Raw genomic sequence first — 23,282 nt, 5'->3', positions numbered from 1 at the left:
CTCCATCCCCTAACTCCTCTGCAGTTTTCCAAATCCCTCCTCTGAAAGCAATGTGAGAAAGGACCTAGAGGACTTTCCTGGGTCTTCTGTCCCTCTCCGACATGATTTTCTTTGGGATGTCAGTCTGCAGCCTTCACTATGTTAAAAAGTGGTTCCATCTTGATTTCCTCTGCAGCACCTTCCAAAGGGAAAGGATATCTCCTCCCGGTGGGTACGCTAATCAGTTCGGAACACATCATTCCAGATGGTGTGAGGGCACTAGTGTATACCTTCAACATTACCCAAGGGCACCTCTTCTATTATGTTTGCCTTGCCTCTATCAGTGCAATTAAGTATTATTATTTTGTATTCTTTGTATTGTGATAGCACTTGGGCTGGGACTTCGTTGTGCTAGGTGCTGTACAAATCCCAAACAAAAAGATGGTGGTTTGCTCCTTTTTTCTCTTCAAGAGCAGCAGCTGTGCATCAGGCTGCTGTTTCTCATCATGAGTTTAACTCACTAGCTGTGTGTGGCCTGCAAACAAATTGACAGTAAGTAGTGTAAGAAACACGTAAACATATGTTTCTCACAATAATATATTGTTGAAAGGAAAAGTAGAGTGCATAACATTTTCTTATGAACAAATAGACAGATGCTGTTCTGAGCAAATGAACAATATCTAATCCAATCTCATGTAATCTAACCTTTTTATCTATCGAGCTTCTTACTCCAAAACCATCATTATGGTATTCAAATGCCATATATATATATGAATTCAAGCACGTCTCCATATCTCTCTCCTTTTCTTCCATTCTGTACAGGCTGTTTTCCTTTAAATGGATATTTTTGGAGAGGATATTGAGGGAAAGTTAGCTCAAAGAAGTGCGAATGACATATTTGTTTAAAGCCTTTGAGGTTCTTTGGACATTCTGATCTCTTCTAGCATAGAATTCCACAGTTGTTGGCCACTTCTAGGGAAAGCTCCATCTTTTCTTGTTTATTTTTTTTTGCTAAGAGGACAATGGCATGCTTTGGGTCAGATTGTGATATTCTTGCTCAGGTTGGTGAGCAGCGCCTTGGTTTTCGTGAGACCTGAGTAAGTGCTTGCCAGTGTAAGAAATACTACCACAATATGGCCCTTTCTGATTAAAGGGATTTAATAATAAAGCCAAATGAGTTTTTAAAAAAACACCAAAGACACATGCACTCAGTCTAGGCCATCTATAGCAATAACATTTCTGATTTCTATATTTCTGATTTCTTCATATCATGATAATAGCACAGTTCTGCATTAGGATCCAAAATAGATAAATGGGGGATTCAAATAGACCTAAGTCTTTACTCAAGCAATACACACAATGACTTCAAAGTGGAAATTGATTGATATCAGTGAGACTACGTTTGAGCTCTTACAATTGTTAAATCAGCTTTAACTCCACTGAAATCAACAGTTACATCCCATGTAAAACCAGGATAAGTGAGATCAGAATCAGGCTCACTGGGAGCAGCGAACACTCAGCATTCTCAGCATCAGTCTCTTGATTCACAAGCTGCACTTATGGTTTCCATATTGCATTATAATGGGTGTCTGAACTGTTGCTGTTTTTTTTCTAATTAACAATCCCTTTCTTTTTGCAAAATCAAAGCAAAATTAAAAACACCATCTCTTCCTTCAACTTTGTCAGGTCTCTAATTCACTTATAAAATGTTCACATTGTGGTTCTTCAAGCAGCGGATGCTCCTGTTAAGAAGGACCCATATTTTGCTGAGACACATAAATTGGAGATAACCCGCACACACAATTTGAGAAATTGTAAACAAGAAAAGTGTGACTCAGTTCTGATACAATAACAAATTCTTTTACTTTCACTCTTAAAGGAACCTCTCTGAAGCTTTGAAAGTATTTGGATAATTTTTAACCCATTATTTTTCATTATCATGTTGACTTCATACCTGTGGGTTTGTGGGAGGACTAAGCATTCCAATAAACAGTGAGAAAGGCTGTTCCATTTTAGTATGTCCAGCCTTACTCCTGGGAAGTAGGAGAAACTCACAGGAGAAAGCCTTTTCTCGAGATTAGAGCTCAATTTTCTGAAGAGGTCAGCTCCCATTTAGGCATCTAAACAAAGTGACTGGATTTTTTAAAGTGCCCAGCACCCAGCAGCTCCTATTCTTCTCCATATCGGGATTGACTATATTGAGATGGTAGCTTGCCCACACCTCCGTCCTGCAGCAATGAGACTAGGAAACACTCGACCTGGTCCTGGTTTATATGTCCTTTAACACTCTGGAAGCTGAAAGACACCCAAGAGTACTCCGAGTATTAGAGCCCTGCTTCTGAGAACGGTATTGAACCATTTAGATTACCTTGGATAGGGTAGAGTCATATTGATGGGTTTTGTGTGGAAGGAGTGAGTATTACTGTTTTCTGTGTCATAACTTTTCTGGAGATAAACAGCTGGTTTCAGTAACTGAAGAAGTCAATCTTGTACCTTTCACCAGAACTAACTAGTAAATTTTTTTAAAAGCTAATGTTCAGGTTGTGATCTCAGTTACATCAGTATAAAATCAGGAGTATCTTCACTGGCAAACGTGAGGTTATTTTGTTTATTTAACTGGTGTATCTCAGAGAAGAAATGAGCCCCTATGTAACCTAAAAGTTTCCTCCTAAATGTGTCACCCTGTAAAATAGCAATGGTTTTTTAAAAACAAACCCACAAATCCATACACAAATATTATGTGAAGTTGTGACATTAAATGTCTTTTTGCATAAATCTCACAATAAGCTTCAATTAGCAGCAGCAGAAACTTGATCACAGAAGTAGTCTGGGTTCAGTATCTTGAATTTATAAATAAAAGGGAGCAATTCAGTCTCAGATTTAATAGATATCATTATGGAAGATCTGGAAGAAAAGGCTTTAAAATTAGCAAAAAGTAAACCAATAGTTTTGTATAAATATGTAAATGGCACATTAATATTGTTAAAGGGAGATGGAAATAAATCGAATAAATTCACTAGGGAGATGGGAAAGGATGGCATATTACCATTTCTTGGTGTAATGATCATTAAGAAAGATGATTGTCTTTCACAGTTCAGAGAAAGGAGACCCATTCAGATGCCAATTTAAATTATAAATCAAATCTCCATCCTGCAGTTTCAATGTAAAGTAGTCAAAACATTAGTTGATTAAGCACTTAAGATTTGTGAAGCAGAATTCTGGAAGAGAAGGCGCTTAATCATATTAGAGTTACCTTGCTAAACAATAGTTTTCTTTTACAGCCCATTAATAAAAAATAAAATGAAGTAAAAAGAAATGTTCAACCTGAAGCCATGTAGAAAAAGTGTCCTTCATAAAAACACCATTATACATAATGTGGGATGTTCAAAAGCACTTGGCAGTGGCCTAACTGCTCCCATTGAAGTCACTGGGAGTTTTAGCTTTGACTTCAGTGGGAGCTGATTTAGTCTTTTGAAATTGTCACTCACAGCTTCTATAACCTCTTCATTTACCCATCATTGTGGTATATGAGCAAGGGATATGAGTGCTATCCTTGGCTCTTTTATAGCAACTTCACTAGGAGTTTTGCCTGTCTCAGTACCACAGGATGAGGTTTCAAAGACTGTAAATTAAATTCTGCCCTAGGAAGCACATACAGGCTCCCACTAGAGTCAATGCAATCCCATGATTCAGTAGACAGTATTTTGCCCATATCTGTCCAAGCATTGTTAAAGGCTGTCATAAATATAAAGGGAAGGGTAAACACCTTTAAATCCCTCCTGGCCAAAGGAAAAACCCTTTCACCTGTAAAGGGTTAAGAAGCTAAGATAACCTCGCAGGCACCTGACCAAAATGACCAATGAGGAGACAAGATACTTTCAAAGCTGGAGGGGGCGGGAGGAACAAAGGGTCCTCTCTGTCTGTGTGATGCTTTTGCCGGGACCAGAGCAGGAATTCAGGTCAGAACTCCTGTAAAGAGTTAATAAGCAATCTAGTTAGGTATGTGTTAGATTCTGTTTTGTTTAAATGGCTGATAAAATAAGTTGTGCTGAATGGAATGTATATTCCTGTTTTTGTGCCTTTTTGTAACTTAAGGTTTTGCCTAGAGGGATTCTCTATGTTTTGACTACTCTGTAAGGTATTTCCCATCCTGATTTTACAGAGGTGATTCTTTTACTTTTTCTTTAATTAAAATTCTCTTTTAAGAACCTGATTGCTTTTTCCTTGTTCTTAACATCCAAGGGTTTGGGTCTGTGTTCACCTATGCAAATTGGTGAGGATTTTTATCAAGCCTTCCCCAGGAAAGCGGGTGTAGTGCTTGGGGGGATATTTTGTGGGGGGGGGATGTTTCCAAGTGGGCACTTCTCCTGTTATTTTTGTTAGACACTTTGGTGGCGGCAACATAAGGTCCAGGGACAAAAGGTAAAACAGTTTGTACCTTGGGGAAGTTTTAACCTAAGCTGATAAAAATAAGCATAGGGGGTCTTTCATGCAGGTCCCCACATCATTACCCTAGAGTTCAGAGTGGGGAAGGAACCTTGACAGAGGCAGTGTTAAAGGACCTGAAACAAATGGCCAGTGGAGCTTCCTTTTTCTTATGTGACACCTACAGAGAACTGATAAGCCCAGACCCTACCTTGTGTTAGGATGTAATATGCCCCAAAGTAGGTTTCTCTGACTATTTGGAATCCTCAAAAGTGTAGAGGAACCCTCAGATGGCAATTCTTGCTTCTACCAGCCAGTGGCTGCACCATATGCCAATAGCAACAAGGGGACATTCTGGCAGAGGATTGTGGGAGTATAATCCTTATAATCCCACTGTCCTTCTGTGCCAGAATGGCCCATTCTCACTGTTGGTAGCTGGTGCAAATTGGAACATGTTACTCGAGCTGTTTTCATTTACTTTAGAGAATAGAGTGATCTCACGTCACCCCCGATATTGGGATGGGGGGCTTAAAGCTACCTTTGTGCCAACTGTCCCACCCACGATTTATACTTCGGGGTCGGTCCAGAGTATCAGAGCCATAGACTAGAAAGAGCAAACATAAATTTGATCAGTAACCATGTTTGTAAGACATGCATCCGACGAAGTGGGTATTCATCTGCGAAAGCTTATGCTCCAATATGTTAGTCTATAAGGTGCCACAGGACTCTTGCTGCTTTTACATGTTTGTAAAAACAGATTTTATTTTAACAGGATTAACAATGCATTCTATAGCTATTGTATTGTTGCTCTGAGTCATTGTTTATTAAGTCACTTCTGTTTAAATGAGATTTTTTTAATGTTTGAAGAAAAAACATCCTATTTGAATTGCACTGTGATTTTGCCTTCTAACCCCATTCATTGTAGCAACTAGTTAAGAGTAGCTGTTTCAGTATAAGGTCTCACAGCTTCCATTCCTTCCTGTTTTTTCCAGGCCCTTCAGTTTCCTTCTTCCCCCTCACCTTTCTGTTTTTCTCCCTCATTATATTTCCTGGTTTTTCTATTATTCCCTTCTTCAGTATTAGATTTGTAAACTTTAAGGTGAGACAGGACCACTATGATCATATATTTTGACCACCTGTATACACAGACTATAATTTATTTCACCCCAGAAACTGGATTAAAGCATATCTTTTAGAAAGACATTTAATCTCTTCTTAAAGACTCCAAGTGATAGTGAGTTTCAGGTTGTCTCTCATCACCCCTATTTTTTGTCTATCTCCTCACTTTCTTCTCAGCCTTTATACTCAATGGCTTTTATTTCTTTTCTTAGCCAGAAAACCACTATGTTTTCTTTCTCACTGAAGAAAAAGACCAGGTCTTGCCTTTGGCTATGCAGCTTGCATGAGTATTAGGACCATGAACACAGCCTTCACTCTCGTTCCTTGATCTTCTGGGAAGAAGACGCAGGCTTCCTGCTGTCTCTCTTCTGTCCAGGCTGTTCTCTGTATGAAGGTGTAGGCTACATCTGGTTGTAATATTTCAAACAAAATAATTGTTGTTGAAAAAATAGCATATCTTCAAAAACAAAAATATTCATGAAAACTTTTCAGTTCCAAGAACATTTTCTGGTTGCACAAAATCTTTCACTTTTTTTTAATTTCTATGGTGCTTTATTCTTTGCAAAACTAAAATTTGTGATTTTTTTGGTTCAGGTTTTTAAAATTATTTTAATTTTCAGTTTGTGTCTAGGCAGCTTTTAACTGGGGACTGCTGGTGACGTGTTGGCATCAGACATGCCAACCCCCATGAAATAAATGCAGAAATTGAACTTGTTTTTGGCTTAATTGGCTTGTGAGTTGCTTGTTGGCTAGTTTTTGGCTTGTAGCTTGTTGTAGCTTGTAGCTTCTTTTTTTGATTGGTTCCTGGCAAGCAGGGCAAGGGTGGGGGGGAAGCAGGGGCAAGGGACAAGCAGGGGCAAGAGGGAGAGAGAGTCAGAGGTGCACAGCGGGCTCACCACCGTCCTAGACTGCACGCCGGGGGGATCTAGTCACATAGAGTGTTGGGGTTCTTAGGGATTGACTTGTTTTGGCTTTGTTTTGAAATGGGATTAGTTTGATTTTTGGCTTATTGTGAAAGTCAGGATGCTTATTTACTGCATGAAAGTTGGCAATTGTGGTAGGCATGTGGTGTTTTCCTGACACCTTGAGTAGATGAGTGTGCACATATATACTTGGTATGCTCCATCCGTGACTTGGTGGCCTTTATGTCCAGTACCCAATGGTCATAAGATTACATCTCAGAAGCTGCCATTATTATTGGTGGATAATGGTAGGCTCAACATAGAGGTCAAGAACTGAATGGGAATAGCAAGTGAACACAGAGAATCCCTACACATCAGGGTTAAGGCTACACACATTAGTCAAATAGATCAAGAAAGCTTGCTCAGCCACAGCTCATTCTAGTTGCTATGGACAATAGAGGACTCCAGGATCCATGACTGGCAGCCTGGCTCCGTTTCACTAGGAAGATAATTTCTTCTGCTGATCTAGCTCATATTGTCCATTAGTAATACCAGGGAGTAAAGGCTCAGATCAAGGGGGTAAGCCTGCATTCTCTTTCTATTAATATAATATGGAAAAGGTTATAGATTAAAAGAAGGTGAAAGGTGAGGGATGGAAAAAAAACAAACAACTATTAGGTCATCTAATGTATCCTGCTGCTAGTGCAGAACTAATCCTGACAGCATCTTCCGTAAATCTAATGATAAGCAAGGAAGCTCATATTCAAATTCAGATAACATGAGTCTATTGGTGTTCACTTCAGTCCCTGGAAAAATCATGGAGCAGGTCCTCAAGGAATCAATTCTGAAGCACTTAGAGGAGAGGAAAGTGATCAGGAACAGTCAGCATGGATTCACCAAGGGCAAGTCATGCCTGACTAATTTAATTGCCTTCTATGACAAGATAACTGGTTCTGTAGATGAAGGGAAAGCAGTGGACGTGTTGTTCCTTGACTTTAGCAAAGCTTTTGACACTGTCTCCCACAGTATTCTTGCCAGCAAGTTAAAGTATGGGCTGGATGAATGGACTATAAGGTGAATAGAAAGATGACTAGATCGCCGGGCTCAACAGGTAGTGATCAATGGCTCCATGTCTAGTTGGCAGCCGGTATCAAGCGGAGTGCCCCCAGGGTCGGTCCTGGGGCCGGTTTTGTTCAATTTCTTCATAAATGATCTGGAGGATGGTGTGGATTGCACCCTCAGCAAGTTTGCAGATGACACTAAACTGGGAGGAGAGGTAGATACGCTGGAGGGTACGGATAGGATACAGAGGGACCTAGACAAATTGGAGGAGTGGGTCAAAAGAAATCTGATGAGGTTTAACAAGGACAAGTGCAGAGTCCTGCACTTAGGACGGAAGAATCCAATGCACCACTACAGACTAGGGACCGAATGGCTCGGCAGCAGTTCTGCAGAAAAGGACCTAGGGGTGACAGTGGACGAGAAGCTGGATATGAGTCAACAGTGTGCCCTTGTTGCCAAGAAGGCCAATGGCATTTTGGGATGTATATGTAGGGGCATTGCCAGCAGATCGAGGGACGTGATCGTTCCCCTCTATTCGACATTGGTGAGGCCTCATCTGGAGTACTGTGTCCAGTTTTGGGCCCCACACTACAAGAAGGATGTGGAAAAATTGGAAAGAGTCCAGCGGAGGGCAACAAAAATGATTAGGGGACTGGAACACATGAGTTATGAGGAGAGGCTGAGGGAACTGGGGATGTTTAGTCTATGGAAGAGAAGAATGAGGGGGGATTTGATAGCTGCTTTCAACTACCTTGAAGGGGGTTCCAAAGAGGATGGCTCTAGACTGTTCTCAGTGGTAGCAGATGACAGAACAAGGAGTAATGGTCTCAAGTTGCAGTGCGGGAGGTTTAGGTTGGATATTAGGAAAAACTTTTTCACGAGGAGGGTGGTGAAACACTGGAATGCGTTACCTAGGGAGGTGGTGGAATCTCCTTCCTTAGAAGTTTTTAAGGTCAGGCTTGACAAAGCCCTGGCTGGGATGATTTAATTGGGGATCAGTCCTGCTTTGAGCAGGGGGTTGGACTAGATGACCTCCTGAGGTCCCTTCCAACCCTGATATTCTATGATTCTATGAAAAGGTGTTTGGACTCCCAAATATAATGTGTATCCAAACATCAGCCTCCAGAAAACAGCTAAGAGTCCCCACCTTTCTCAAGGTATTTCTCTCATCTTTATCTCTTACCTGGAGCTGTCTCCTGGTGGGAATGGTAGCCTGTTGGTTTTCTAACTTCTCCCCCATCTCTTGGGAGTTTTCAGGGGGCTCATTCCTGGTTCTACCTTCTTCCTGTATTGTCTAGGATGGTGTGCCAGTTATCTTACAGTGTATGACTACAGTACACTTCCTATAAACTCAGGTAAGCTTCTCAAGCTGGGTTGGATGGCTTTTCTGCCCCAGCAGCCACCCAACTTAGTTATGCCATAGTCACACTCCTTGGTTGTGGTCTCTTAACTCTGGGCATAGTAGACAGACAGACAGGACATTTCATAAGTAGCTGGCAAATTATCAACCTTCAGGGATGGTTGGTAAGATATCCTTGAGAAGAATAACACCAATATTCATGTTGTTCAGCAAATTTAAATATTTGGGTTATCTATTCCTAGAGTAAACTATGGCAGGGAAGAAGAATACATCATTTGTTGAATATTGTTATTTCCAAATCTTATCAAAGTTTAAGATTAAGGCTGGACTTCTTGGCAAGTACATCTGTCTTGTATAACTTACTGACTTTTTTTTCATAACTGAATTGCATGCTTTCTCTAGTGTCCTAAGCAACAGATGTCTCATTAGCACCTGTACTATGCCAGCGTCTGTGGAAGGCTGCAAACTGATTAAACACATGGTCCATTTTTATCTCTTTATGAGTCATTATGTAAAGGTTTTATCACCAGATTGCCACACTTAATTATGTGTAGCCATAATTAAATATGAAGATTCTTAAAGTCGTTTTTTTATTTCTGTTTAAACTCCAATAAAATATTTGGCTGTTAATGGAATGCTAAGGTAAAGAAGGGAAATAAAATGGGAAAAGAAGAAACCAAATGGAATTTTCAAATGGCTATTTAAAAATTCTGACAATAATGCCTTGTGAGGTATTTACAACAGACGGGTTTTTTTTGTTTTGTTTTTCTTTCTTTGTTTTCTGAACAGAGATATCACTCTTTGTGCACTAAGCAAGTGCAAGGTGGTAAAGAATGCTCACAGTTTTAAAGGTGATTTACAAACTATGTAAAGCCTGATCCAGCAATCAAACCAGGTATGCAGAAGTCTGTGCCTGTGCAGAGAGCCGCTCGTGTCTGCACCAATGCTGGAGTCTGCCCATGCAGAATTGGGGTCTTAGATTCCCATGAAAATGCTGAATCAGAGAGGGGTTACAGGTTCAACCGTTCTCCAAATCAGGGATTAGTATGGATGTGGTAGTGGAGGTGGAATTGCCTTACTCTGGAGAACTATGAACATGGATAATCAGTTTGGGTCAATTGGGTGTACTCAATTGTTTGCTTTCCTGAGACTTTGGAGAGGGAATTGAGGCAACAATGGAGGATATAAGTGGTTTATTTATCAGTTCTCAGATGTACAGTAGCTAGAAAATGTATCATAAAGATAGGTCTCAAGTTAAAAATACAGGAGTGACAATTCTAGTGAAACAATGAAATATTAGCATGGGAATGAGTGCTAATGAATGTGTTAAGCATCTCATCATGCCCAGTCTGAGTAGCCCCAGCCTGAGTTGATGTCTAGATAATACTTAGTCCTTCCTCAGTGCAGGGGACTGGACTACATGACCTATCAACATCCCTTCCAGCCCTACATTTCACAGATCATTAAAAGTGTGTGTGTGTGTGTGTGTGTGTGTGTGTGTGTAAAATCTTTTAGATCTGCCTTGCAGACATTAGTTTTTCCAAATGCAATTGATACAAACTTTTAATCTGTTGATATGCACTGTTTGCACAATTCCTCTGTCATTGGGCTTGTTTACATCATGGGTGACTTCATTCACTCTTTCAATCACCTTCAAAAGTCCTTCCCAATAATCCTGCATTTTGTTTTTCTTCACAGGGACCAGCACTAGTACCAAATCACCAATATCAAACTATCTTTCCTCAGTATGCCAATCATACAAAATGTCCTGAGTTCCCTTACTTTTTTAAAGGTTCTGTTGTACTAAATTTATCATAATTTGTAAATTCTCCTTAAAACAATGACATATTCCCCTACCAGCTGTCCTTTTTCCACAGTACTATCCTCCCAAGAGCCTCACATCAAATCTAAGGGTCCCCGCAAAAGGGGGGCAAAACAAGTAGATTCTTGAGGAACACTTCTATACACATAGAGAAGATAAGGGAGCAACGCATCCCAGTCATTCTCATGCCTGAAGACATATATTCTTAGCATAACTTTTAAAGTTCCATTAATTTTTCCACCAACCCATGGTGATAGAGACCAGCCTTTATATGCTTTACTCTCCATAATTCCTATAACTTTTTAGATACTACAGACATGACATTTGCACCACGGTCCATCAAGATTTGTCTGGAAAAGTCTAGTCAGCTGAAAATAGTGAAAAAAGCTGTAGACACTGTTTCAGTTTCAATGTTAGACCAGGCTTGGCTTCAGGGTACCTGATGGCAGAATCCACATTAGCGTTTAGGTACTCCACCTCCCCCACAGGCAGTAGCTATGTCGACGGGAGAAGCTCTCCTGACAACATTGCTATGTCTACACCAGGGATTAGGTCGGTGTAAGTACATTGCTACCCCTGAGCAACATAGTTATACCAACATAAGTTCCTAATGTTGACCAAGAGTGAGTAATTACCATTGGTATTAACATCGTGGCAGCTATACATATGAAATGAGGTGAGGATAAACCTTATAATGAAACCAATGAATAGATGGCTGGTAAAATCTCTGAACATGTATGAAGTATATTACTCAACAGCCTGGAGTTCTGAATACTAGGAAGCATGCCCTAGGTAAATTGTATGTGAGCTGTTTCTCACTTCCTGGATTTGAAATTGTGTGGTTTGAGTGGTATACATTAGAGAGCTTTTCCCTTTAGCACCATGAAATGTAAGCCAGGGAATTGCCACTTTGCTGTGAAAATAAACCATCCCTACTTTTCACAATCCATTCATGTCGACATGTTTTACAGATATTTATCTAAATTGGTGTGTCTGTTGCAGATGAATTGCCTTTTAAATGCTGAGAAGACCTAATGATCTCCTGTAGTTAAACAATCCCTCTTCTTGTGACGTCAGCCTTAGGAGCTTCTGAAAAATGCCCAGCACTTAAAAGACCATTTCTCTGAGAGGGAAGCATTGATTCGTCCTCTTATTCCCATTAAAAAAACAAATAAGATAAATGCACATTAAAAAGACCCTTTGGGAAAAGATGCATTGTTTTTAATGCAGTACTGTCAATCCAGGTCCTTGCTTTTCTGTGGTTTTTTGAGATATGTGCACGCTATGAATACTCCACTGCAGGTGCACATGTGCCTCTTTTGCCCTTGATTGGAGATTTTCAGGTAGGTTTGCAGGTGCACCATCCTCAGTTCCTTCTCTATCCCAGTGTCCCATAGGGAACAGTTTGAAGCAGAGAGGAAGGAGTGCAGGTAGTGAAGCATCCATAGGGATGCACATCTTGAAGAACCACAGTTAATGCCCAAGGTGAGTAACCTCCTCTGCTTTTTCAAGTAGTATCCCTATGGTTGCTCAACTTCAGATGACTGCTGAGCAGGATCCCCAGAAGGAGGAGGGAACTTCAGAACAGAGTCCAGAACTAAAGAAAACACTGCAGAACCAAGTGCTATGTGAGATCTGATGGCATGGATAAGGGCATAATGTTTCTTAAATGTATGTACTGAAGCCCATGTAGTGACCTTACATATCTCAGAAAATAGTACATTCTTCAATAATGCTGTAGATGTTGCCTGAGCTCTGGATGAATGTGCTACCATCCTAAGGGAGGGTTGAGTACCTGTTGACTCATAACAAGTGAAAAATACAACCAGACATCGATATGAAACTTGAGCAGCCAGTCGCTGAGGTACAAAAAAACTAGGATCGCTTCCTGCTGAAGGTAAGTTACCACTACTGCTAGAACCTTTGAGAACACGCTTGGGGCTGATGATAGGCTGAAGTGAAGCATTTGGTATTGGAAATCATTCTGGTCTATGGTGAAGCATAGGTATTTCCCGTGCAATGTGTGTATCTCTATATGAAAATATGTGTCTTGTAGGTTAAGGACTGAAAACCATCCCCCTTTCTCCAGTAAGAGAATTATAGTTGCTAGAGTCACAATCCTGAGGCCTTTGAGGCTTCACATACTTTTATAAGAGTCTTAGATCTAAGACTGGCCTCCATCCTTCTTTAGCATCTGGAAATACTTAGAGTAGAATCCCTTGACCTTGTGAGGGCAAGGGATTGGTTCTATTGGTCCTAGCTGGATGAGAGAGTCCATCTGTTGTCTCAACACAAGCTTGTGAGAGGGGTTCCTGAAGAGGGACAGGGAATTAGATGGAAGGGAGGGATCAATGTAAATTGGATGATATAGCCTGATGCTATGAACTCCATTACCCAGTTGTCCATGGTGATCCATTTCCAACCCATCTAGAAACAGAAAAGTCTGTCCCCAGAGGGGGTGAGGTGGATCAGTGGGCACATCTGTAACTCCAGAGGTATAGCAAAATTGAACCCTTGTCCAACCCATGAAAATTACTGCTTGGATGAAGCCTGGGTGGTCAAGGAGGGTGGCTGAACAACTCTTTTTCTCTGGAATCTGTGTCTCTTTTTTGTGGAGTGAAGTGGGTCTATGGAACCCAGAAAAACTGAGCAGGATGTGAACTCTGGGCAGTCTGTGACCTACTGAACCTCTTCTTGTTTATATCAGCATTATTGGCACCGAACAAACAATGCGCATCTTCAACCGGTAATTGGCTCTCAACCTTTAGCGAAGTACTTGCCATAAGAACACAAGGAGCAATTCCACTCTATCTTCAACTGTGGTGTGATCATAATAGTTAGTGCCATCAGTATCAGCGACCATAGCCACAGCTACTGCATTAGTACCAGATCCCTTCTTAGCATTGCAGGAATTCCAATATTGTTAGGACCTTTTGGTATTGGATGAACTGCGGTCCCTAATTCTTCAGGGTACTTTTTGGTACCAAGACCCCAGTATTGGGCTACTGTCCTCCAGCACCACTTTATCAGCAATTTATAACAGTTAGAGGAGCAAAAGGGGGCACTGCAGTTTAATGGAGGATTGGCACAGTGCTGCTCTTCTCTGTCGTGCCACGTGCTTATGCCAGGATGAGCGTGGGGTGCCTGGTTCCTGGTAGTGAGTGTTTCCCTCCATAAGTCATCAGCATAAGAAGCTTTGTTGCTAGAAAGCCGTTTCCATTATGAGTCTGGATAATGTGTTTTTATTTAAAATAAGAAATGTTAATTAATGAACATACAAGTGACGAACAAAGGTACCTACATTATATCAAAGACTGGAGGACGTTAAATTTACAGGCTGAAAAAATAATGTGAAGTGACAGTCTTCAAGGTAAATCTAAGCAAAGTACATCATAAGAACTGAATGGGTACAGGACTTGTTAATTACTTGATTAGAAGTACATAGACACACAGCTCCACAAATAGACACAAATTATTCCAATCACATAACTGAGCAAAGAATAAAGAAAGGAAAGATCAATACTGCTGTTTCATCCTACTAATGTCGAACCAAGCTAAGAATGTTGAAGCTGAGTTTATGGGCCTGATTCTGATAAGTTTCCCCAAATTGATTTGTGCCACATTTATGTCGTTGGGATTACTCACATGAGTAACTGCTACTTAGGACTCAGTGCTTTCTAACTCTGTGTAAGGATGAGAACAACAGTGGAGATAATACAATAGGGATCAGGGAGTGGATAGGAGAGGGTGAAGACTATCAGACTACAAGCTATCTTGGGAGACTGATGAATGCATCTTGGTGGTAACAATTCTGAAAAGTATTTATTATTATTTGTTTGTATTTTATAAGAGCAACACTTTATGTATAACCTAAAAGGATTTTGAGAAGGGACTTGATGGAAGAAAAGTAAAGGCATGGTGGGGAAAGCCAGGGAATCATATCTTCAAAGTCATAGTCAAGGCCTCATTTTAAAATGTCTCTGTATTAGAGGAAAACTATGTAAAACATGGGTGTAAAATACAGCTAGATGCCTGATCTGCAATCAGTATGGTTGAGTCCCACCTTTGGGGTTTCAGACATCCTTAGGGATGGCAGGGACATTGTGAACAGCAGAATCTGCCCTGTTTCACCTGTTACTACCACTCTAATTTTTTTATTATTTGTTTGCTCTGTTGAAGTCAATGACCAGTGTTTTGACTGTACCTTTAATAAGTATTTCTGTAGCCACGTAAGGAGCGATATTTATGTGCTGTCCTGCATTTTCATGAAAACTATTAAAATAGAGTGCAGGACATTAAATTGCCATTGCACAGCTGCAGAAAAGCTTAAAAAGAGCCTATGTCTAGCAAGCATCATTTGCTTCAGCGAAAAGTCAATCTCTGCTAAAGGGCAGGAAGCCAAGGCATCAGGGTGAGAGGAGGAAAGGGATCTAACTCTCCTGTTTGTGCATAACTTGTCTAAGGGATTAGGTAGCAGTTGTGCTTATCATGCTGACCAGTATCATCTTATTGTTTCCTTGTGCTCTCCCCCCGTTTGTTGTATCCATCTGTTGTCTCTTGCTTTATGGTTAGATTGTAAGCACTCAAGGGCGGGTACTGTCGCCTATATGTTTGTATAGTGCCTAGCACAATGAGTTGCTGGCTGATTGGCACTTTTGTATTTTATTTGTACTAGTTAAAGATGAAGAAATCAGACTTTTGAAATCCTGGTTAGTCAGGCAGTCTCCAGTTCTCTTCTTGAACATGATCATATGTGAGCCTGTCATGCTGCGCTAGAGGGCCTGCTTAAATTTCATAAATACACTGGGCTGAATTCATCCCGGGGGCAACTCCAAAGGCTCTACCTCACACTGGGAATTAATGTGTCCAGCCTGTTTAATTCTCTCCTGCCTTCCTACCTCAATCCAGGGACCCATGCTAGAGAAAAAGTATGTATGTTAAGTATTTCTAAGGCACCTATCATCATGGTGTCTACTTCTGATACTTTTTTTCTTTTTCTTTTTAAAATATTCTCCACATACATCAGACTTCACCTTATGCATCTTTACTTTCAGTTCCTTTTTAATCCCCGAGATGTTTGCACGCTGTAGAAGAAGAGCTAGGGCATTTTTTAAATACTTCATGGCCACATACACAGCCATCGTCTTATTGCATACATGTGGCATGAGGAAAAGTACTCTCAAACTCTACCTTCCAGTACTGAGGCCTGACCTACTAGATCTTAAAGACCCTCTCTCTCTCTCTTCATACCTTTATTTCAGGATTGGAATGCTCAGGTTAACAATAAGTAGGTTGTTATATTTAGGAGTAATAGAGAGCCCTCAGTTTTGGCCCTCTGTTTTTCTTGTTGCTCTTATAAAGCCAGAATATGTTGATATTTAGGATATCAGCTCACTCAGGCTTAGGTAGCTGGTTTTGATGGGCGTCCACGTTTTTTTCCTTTAGGGTACTAGGTCACACTGGTTCAACTGATGAATGTATACACTGCCTGATATTTTATGTGCACATGCCTCACAACCACAATAGGCATATTTGTATAGATCAAGGAAAAGACCCACTAGTTCACTAGCCTAATGTATGTGAAATGTTTTGGTGTCACAGAATCTTCAATTTTCTCCAAAAATACATTTTGATGGCAATTTTTCACCCAGCTCTAGTCTTTACATGCAGACTAGAGCGTGTCTTTACAAATTCTTGTCATTTTTGCTGAATTGTTTCTGTAAAAAAAACCAAACAAACCCCTACAGAAAATTCAGAAAAAAACAAAACATTTTGTCTTGATATTTCTGAAATGAAACATTTCAGATTTTTAGCCCGAAATGTCTTTTTGTTTCAAAATGTCCTTTACTTTTATTTTTAAACATGCTTGAAATCAAAAGATAATGTTTTAGAAAAATGTGTTTTCCGTGCTACTCAAAATGAACTTTTTTTTCAATTTTTTGGAATTGGCAGTGAACCAAAACATCAGTTATTCACCCAGCTCTCAATCAATCAATGGCACCGTTGCTCTTTAATGAGCATGGTGTATGCGCCAATGAGTTCTTTGATGGCTGCTGAGTTTGATGCGCAAGTGACAGTCCTGTCCACAGGTAGGACACACCCATGCCCTAGCAATGCTCTGAATCTGAATAGCAGATTCTTTCCTCCTCTAACACTGGGCATCACAAAGCTTGATCCAGTCCACCTCACAATGCCTCACTTCATCTACAAGCTGACTCTTACCAGCCAGAGCGACATGCTGCATGCCTTTCCCAACCATCCACAGAGATTCCAAAGGATACTAAATCATCTTTGGAAGCATCCCAAAATCTGTGCAGCTGGCTGCCTCTCTTTCTAGACCCTTCGTGAGTTTTAGAGTACAGCACACTCTCTGGGATCCTGAAATCCAGCATTAACTTGACATGTCCAAGCCACCTGAGTCTTTTCTTACTAATCAGCATTTCCGTGAATGACATACCGGCATGATTTAACACTTCCATATTCGACACCCTGTCTTGCCATCTTATTTGAATAATTTTGTGCAAGCATCTGATATGAAAACTATTTAGTCTTTTGGTATGTTTGGTGTAAGTTGTCCACATTTCTGAGCCATATAGAAGAGTGGGTAAAATATGTCTCATAAATATGGATTTTCACTTTAGTTTATAATTTACTACTGTTCCAAGCTCTGTCTTGCAAAAGACCAAAGTTTCTGGCTACTTTGTCAATTCTACTGGTAAGTTCAGCATCAAGATCTACATCGCTGGTAACTATAGAGCCAAAGAAGCAAAACTGGTCAACAACATCCAGACGCATCAATCAAAGGTGATATCTGGAACTGGTTCTGAAGAGCTTTGGTGCATGGTAACAGTCTTCTTCAAGCTTATTGCTAGCCCAGAGATTTTGCATGAATAGAGAACTTGGTAATAAGATGTTGTAGGGCATCAGCACTGTGAGCCACAAGGGCTGCATCATCTGCAAAGAACAGGTCCCTTACAGTGGCGCTGGAACAGTTTTTGGAGTGGGGGCGCTGAGCTGCACCCCTCCTACTCCTGTCCATGCCCCTCACCACCCCATAGAACTGGAGCTGGGAGCAGGGCCGTGGCTCCAGGAGGCGGGGATGCCGGGCAGGAACCTGGGGCCAGCAGCAGAGCCTCCTGGCCCCCGGCAGCCATCTGGGACCCTGCATGTGGGGCTGGTGGCTGGGACCTGGGGCCAGCAGTGGATCCCCAGTATCCAAGCAGGGCCCCGGGCCAGCAGTGGAGCCCCCAGGTGTGGGACTGGCAGCTGAGCAGGACCTGCGGCCAAGTGGGACCCCGGACCAGCAGCAGAGCCCCTGGACCACTGGTGGCTGGCCGGGACCCTGGGGCCAGAAGCAGAGCCTCGGCGGCTGAGTGGGACCCCGGGCTGGCAGTGGAGCTCCCAGGCAGTAGCAAGGCCAGTGGCAGGAACCCCGGGTGGCAAGGGCATGGGGCCGGCTGTCAGTATGCCGGACACAAAACCTGGGGGTGCTGCAAACCCCCTGCATCACTACTTCCCATGCCTATGATCCCTTATGATGTTCTCCCTCACCTTCGTCTTAGCTCTGAACATTGCAATGTTAAACAAACCTCCATCGTGCCTAGTGCTAAGATAGACACCCTCTTGAACATCACAAAATGCATGGGATCCAAGAAAGGCATAAGGGCCTAAGATTTCCAAGTAGCCCTGTTTAGGGATGGCCTGCTTGCCTCATGTGAGAGTGACCCTAGAAAAGGTAGGTCAAACAAGCCTTGCCTCTTGTCTACATCCTGGCTCAGCTGCTTTTATAAACGGAATTGCTTGGTGGAATATTCAGACTTTGACTGCTGGATATGATTTTGACCTGAATTCAGATTTGTGGAAAACATCTGTGTTGAGTAATGAGCTTGAATGTTTCAGAATTTATATCACAGCTCTTTCAGAAGCTTGGCTTTCAGACACAGGCTTCATAAGGGAGAAGGATTATACCATTTACTGGCATGGCAAACCTGAAGGAGTAAGGAGAGAGTATGGTGTAGGTTTTGATAGTGTTGAGGACAAGGATAGCTTTTACCAACAGCTGGAAGAACTGATTGTCAGGATTCCATGGAAGGAATCCATCCTAGTACTTGGAGACTTCAGTGCAAGAGCTGAGATCTGCCCTGGGATTTTGGGTAAGCATGGCATGGATGTCTGAATGTCAATGGTCAGAGAGTTCTTGAGCTCTGTGCCAATCAAGGCTTATCAGTGACCAACACCTTCTTTGCTGGGAATATCAGAAGAAGAACATCATGGAGACACCCATCTCTACAGCATGCTTTACAGCATACTCTGCATGTTTATGTGGAAGTAGTCATTCGGAAACTGATTTATTCCATTACATTTTAGTACTGATGACTGCAGTTCAGCCTATCAATGTATCTCCTTTTAGAACCACTTCAAAGTCATTGTCAGGTGCAAAACATTTTCAGTTAACATTATTTATTATTATTTGTAATGTAGCATCCAGAAGCCCCATCAAGTTCCATTGTGCTAGGAGCTCTACGGTACAAACATACATAGGAAGACAGGGCTCTTATCCTGAAAAACTTGTTTGTCTTATATTTGTTTTCACTTTCCAAGAACTTTAGAGCATAAGTGAATTTCAAAGCTGCATTTGTGGATTCCTGTGTAGCCAGCTCTTGTGATTTAATTGCAAGCCCCAGGTCCTGGCTTGTGTGATTATGTGAGAATCTCAGCTTATATTTAAATTTAAAAAAAAGTTTCTAGCAGAGAAAAAGATTTCAAACATGAACCCTAAAGTCTCAAAAACTAGAAGGTAAACAAAAAGTACACAAATCTCAGGGTTTTTAAGCCATTCTTATGTTTTGTAGCATGTGATTACTGGAAGCCAGTGTGGCCTAGTGGGTAGAGCATTGGCCTGGGACTCAGGAGAGCTGTATTTTATTCCCAGCTCTGCAACTGGCCTGCTGGGTGACACTGGGTATGTCACTTCACCGCTCTGTGCCTCAGTTTCCCCACCTGTAATAATAGTCACCTACTTGTAAAACACTTTGAGATCTACTGATAACACTATATAAGAACTAAGTATTGTTATAATAATATTATTATTAATGATTTTGAACACTTGGGGTTGGCAATAATGGGAATCCAAATTTTAAATTCATATGTACTCAGATATCATAGTAATTGGTGGCCTTAAAAAACTCTAGATAGGCAGATGCACAAGTATTTTCAGCAGAAGTGTTTGGATTTCATTCCTGGATCAGAAGCAATGCCATGTGACTAATGTGACCATTCACAACTAAGCAACAAGGTCCAGCTTAGTCAATCCATACAGTACAAAATTCACAAAGAAATTTCTCATATTAATTTAAACAACAAGCACATTCAAGGATGTTTTGATTTGCTTGTGGCTATTTGGCTAGCAGAATAATAGTTGGAACTGATTAATAAATTATTCATTGTGAATTTTTTGCACAGATCTAGACGACAGCTTACTGTCAGACAAAAGTAACTTATTGAAGAAGACTGTACCAGCTTATAACATTATCTGATTGTACAGGAAGAAATAAAAAGAACATATTTTGCTATGGGGCAGGAAGAAAATCACAATGAACTTCCACTGGGATTTCACTTGATGGGGTTGTAGGCTAGTCTTGAGAGAGAGAAAGAGAGAGAGACTTTTACCACAAGATCATCACAAAAAAAGCAAGACAGTTATCTGTGGATCATTCATGTTTAATATATGATAGAGGTATTAGGGATATTTTTATTATGTATTCTTAATTAACTATTCTTGTGATTTGATGAGCTAAGCTATCCCTTCCCTTAGGAAAGGGGAAAAGTAAGGCTTTTTGTAGTTCTGGTTACTTCTACTTAATTGGATTTTTTAAATTTTGCCTTGAAATACTTTTTTACCTTAATAGTAGCACCAAAAAAAAAAAAAAGATGAATAATCTACCTTACTTATATGCTCCCTCCCAGCATTGTAGTATCTCACAATCTTCTCATACACTTATCCTCACAACACCCCCATGAGACAGGGAAATAACCCATTTTTCAGGAACTGAGGCACAGAAAGACTGAGTGTTTTGCTCAAGGTCACACAGGAAGTCTGTGGCAGAGCAAGGAGTTGAACTGGCCTCCCAAGTCATAGGATCATGCCCAACCATTGGACCATCCTTCCTCTAACAGAGGCATTAGAGTAACTACTGTTAGTACCTTGAAATAAGGTCTCACTGGAACTGATGCTATCAGTGCCATGACACTGCCATCTTTTACATTTTATCAGAGTTGCCAGCTTTCACAATTTTATCTCAAGTCTCATGATATTTGGTGTTTTTCTTAAAGTGTCAGCTCCTGGAGTCCTGTGATTACATGAGAATCTCAGCTTTCATCGTTTGAAACTAGTCCTCTTGGCTTCAGAAAACAGTTGGAAAATGTCAGGTTTCAGAGTAACAGCCGTGTTAGTCTGTATTCGCAAAAAGAAAAGGAGTACTTGTGGCACCTTAGAGACTAACCAATTTATTTAAGCATAAGCTTTCGTGAGCTACAGCTCACTTCATCAGATGCATACTGTGGAAAGTGTAGAAGATCTTTTATACACACAAAGCATGAAAAAATATACCTCCCCCCACCCCACTCTCCTGCTGGCAATAGCTTATCTAAAGTGATCACTCTCCTTACAATGTGTATGATAATCAAGTTTGGGCCATTTCCAGCACAAATCCAGGTTTTCTCACCCCCCCCCCCACAAACCCACTCTCCTGCTGGTAATAGCTTATCTAAAGTGACCACTCTCCTTACAATGTGTAGCTATTACCAGCAGGAGAGTGGGTTTGTGTGTGGGGGTGGGGGTGGGGGTGAGAAAACCTGGATTTGTGCATCCAATGAAGTGAGCTGTAGCTCACGAAAGCTCATGCTCAAATAAATTGGTTAGTCTCTAAGGTACCACAAGTCCTCCTTTTCTAGTTGGAAAATGTGAACTCTAAAAGTTTGAAAAATAGAAAGCAAACAAAAAGAACCCTCAAATTCACCATCACCTTTTTTTTTAATGTTGATTTTTAAGGCAGTCCAATGATTTTTTAGGGGATGAGGTTGACTATTGATTTTTGAATCCTTGGGGTTGGCAATACTGATTTTATTCCGAAATCGTTTAAATTACTTCTCTTTCTTTTTATATATTATGACTATACTTTTAAGTAGCCAAAGGTTATCCAGTGTTTCTGGATAAGCTACACCTGCTGATGCCAAAGAGTGCATGGTTAGATTTGGAACAAAAGGTAATGAAATTTGAATATGTGAAGTGATGTATTAAGTACCCTGTTTATTTTCCTGTTGTGATGTGGTACTTGTCCCTGAAAAAAAGCATCCATCTTTACATAAAACTATTTGAGTTAATTTGACTTGAAACAGAAACCTTTGCTGCAGTTAAGCAGACTCCAAAGAAACAGATGTAGGAAAACTAAGTCCAGCTCAGAGGGGTCTGTCACAATCTCCACCCGGGTTACAGGAGTAGTGCTTCCCTCATTCCTCGGACTTAAATTTTGGTTCAGATGATTCCACAGGCATGTAGTAATTCCCTTGAATTTTGCCTCTTTTTCTGTCCTGAACATACCCACAAATAGAGTATAATTTCCTCAGCTGTAGTCATTGTTTTGAATTTTTTTAGATTTATTGTTTTCCAATTAAAAATATAAAAAAGATCGTGAACAATTCGTGGCTGGAGTCAGCTGCCACAGTGTTTATACCTGAAGAGTCATGTTCTATCTGTTACGGAACTCTGGATCTGCTGTGTGTGTGTGTGTTTTCCTGCTGAGGGAGAAAAAAAGCCTATGTTTTTAGAGCTGCTGCTAAAAAAGAATTGCATGATTTCTTGTATTGTCTTTTTTAGCAGCAACTCTAAAAACATAGGCTTTTTTTCTCCCCCCGCAGGAAAACACACACACACACAGCAGATCCAGAGTTCCGTAACAGTTAGAACATGATTCTTCAGGTATAAACACTGTGGCAGCTGACTCCAGCTAAGGGGATGTGTGATTGTGGTGTAGATGATGGGGCTTGGGCTGCAGCCTGAGCTCTGGGACCCTTCCACCTTGCAGGCTTCTAGCACAAGCTCGAATGTCTACACTACAATTAAACAGCTGCTAAGCCCAAGTCCTGCAAGCCCGAATCAGCTGGCTGGCATGGGCCAGCCACCTGGTCTAATCGTATTGTAGACGTACTCCCACAAACCCAGGAGGACGCACACAGGACAGTCACAGATAGCTCAGGCTCTAAAAGAAGCATACCCCAAACAGTATATACCATTGACTTTCATTGTATCTGCAAAACAGGCTCCTCTCACGTGATTTTATTGTGAGTCTGTCGATACTTGGTATTTTCCTTAATACCCCATCTTGTGGAGTCCTGTGATTATGTTATTTTGTGACAATGCCAGCTTTCTCTTTTCTTTTCATGTGAATTTCTGAAGTAAAGGTATTGAGAATGTGAACTGGGTGAGTGTAAAGACTCGAAAGGCAACAGATAAATAAAAAGAAGACAACATTTCTTATTTTGAAAAAATAATGACTTTAAGCCAATATCATCAGGTTTTTGGGCTTGACTTCTCATCTTGGAATCTCCAGTGTTA

The sequence above is a fragment of the Lepidochelys olivacea genome (genome assembly GCF_965140295.1).
Source record: "Lepidochelys olivacea isolate rLepOli2 genome assembly, chromosome: 6".
NCBI lineage: Eukaryota > Metazoa > Chordata > Testudines > Cheloniidae > Lepidochelys > Lepidochelys olivacea.
Note: the sequence above shows the minus strand (reverse complement) of the source record.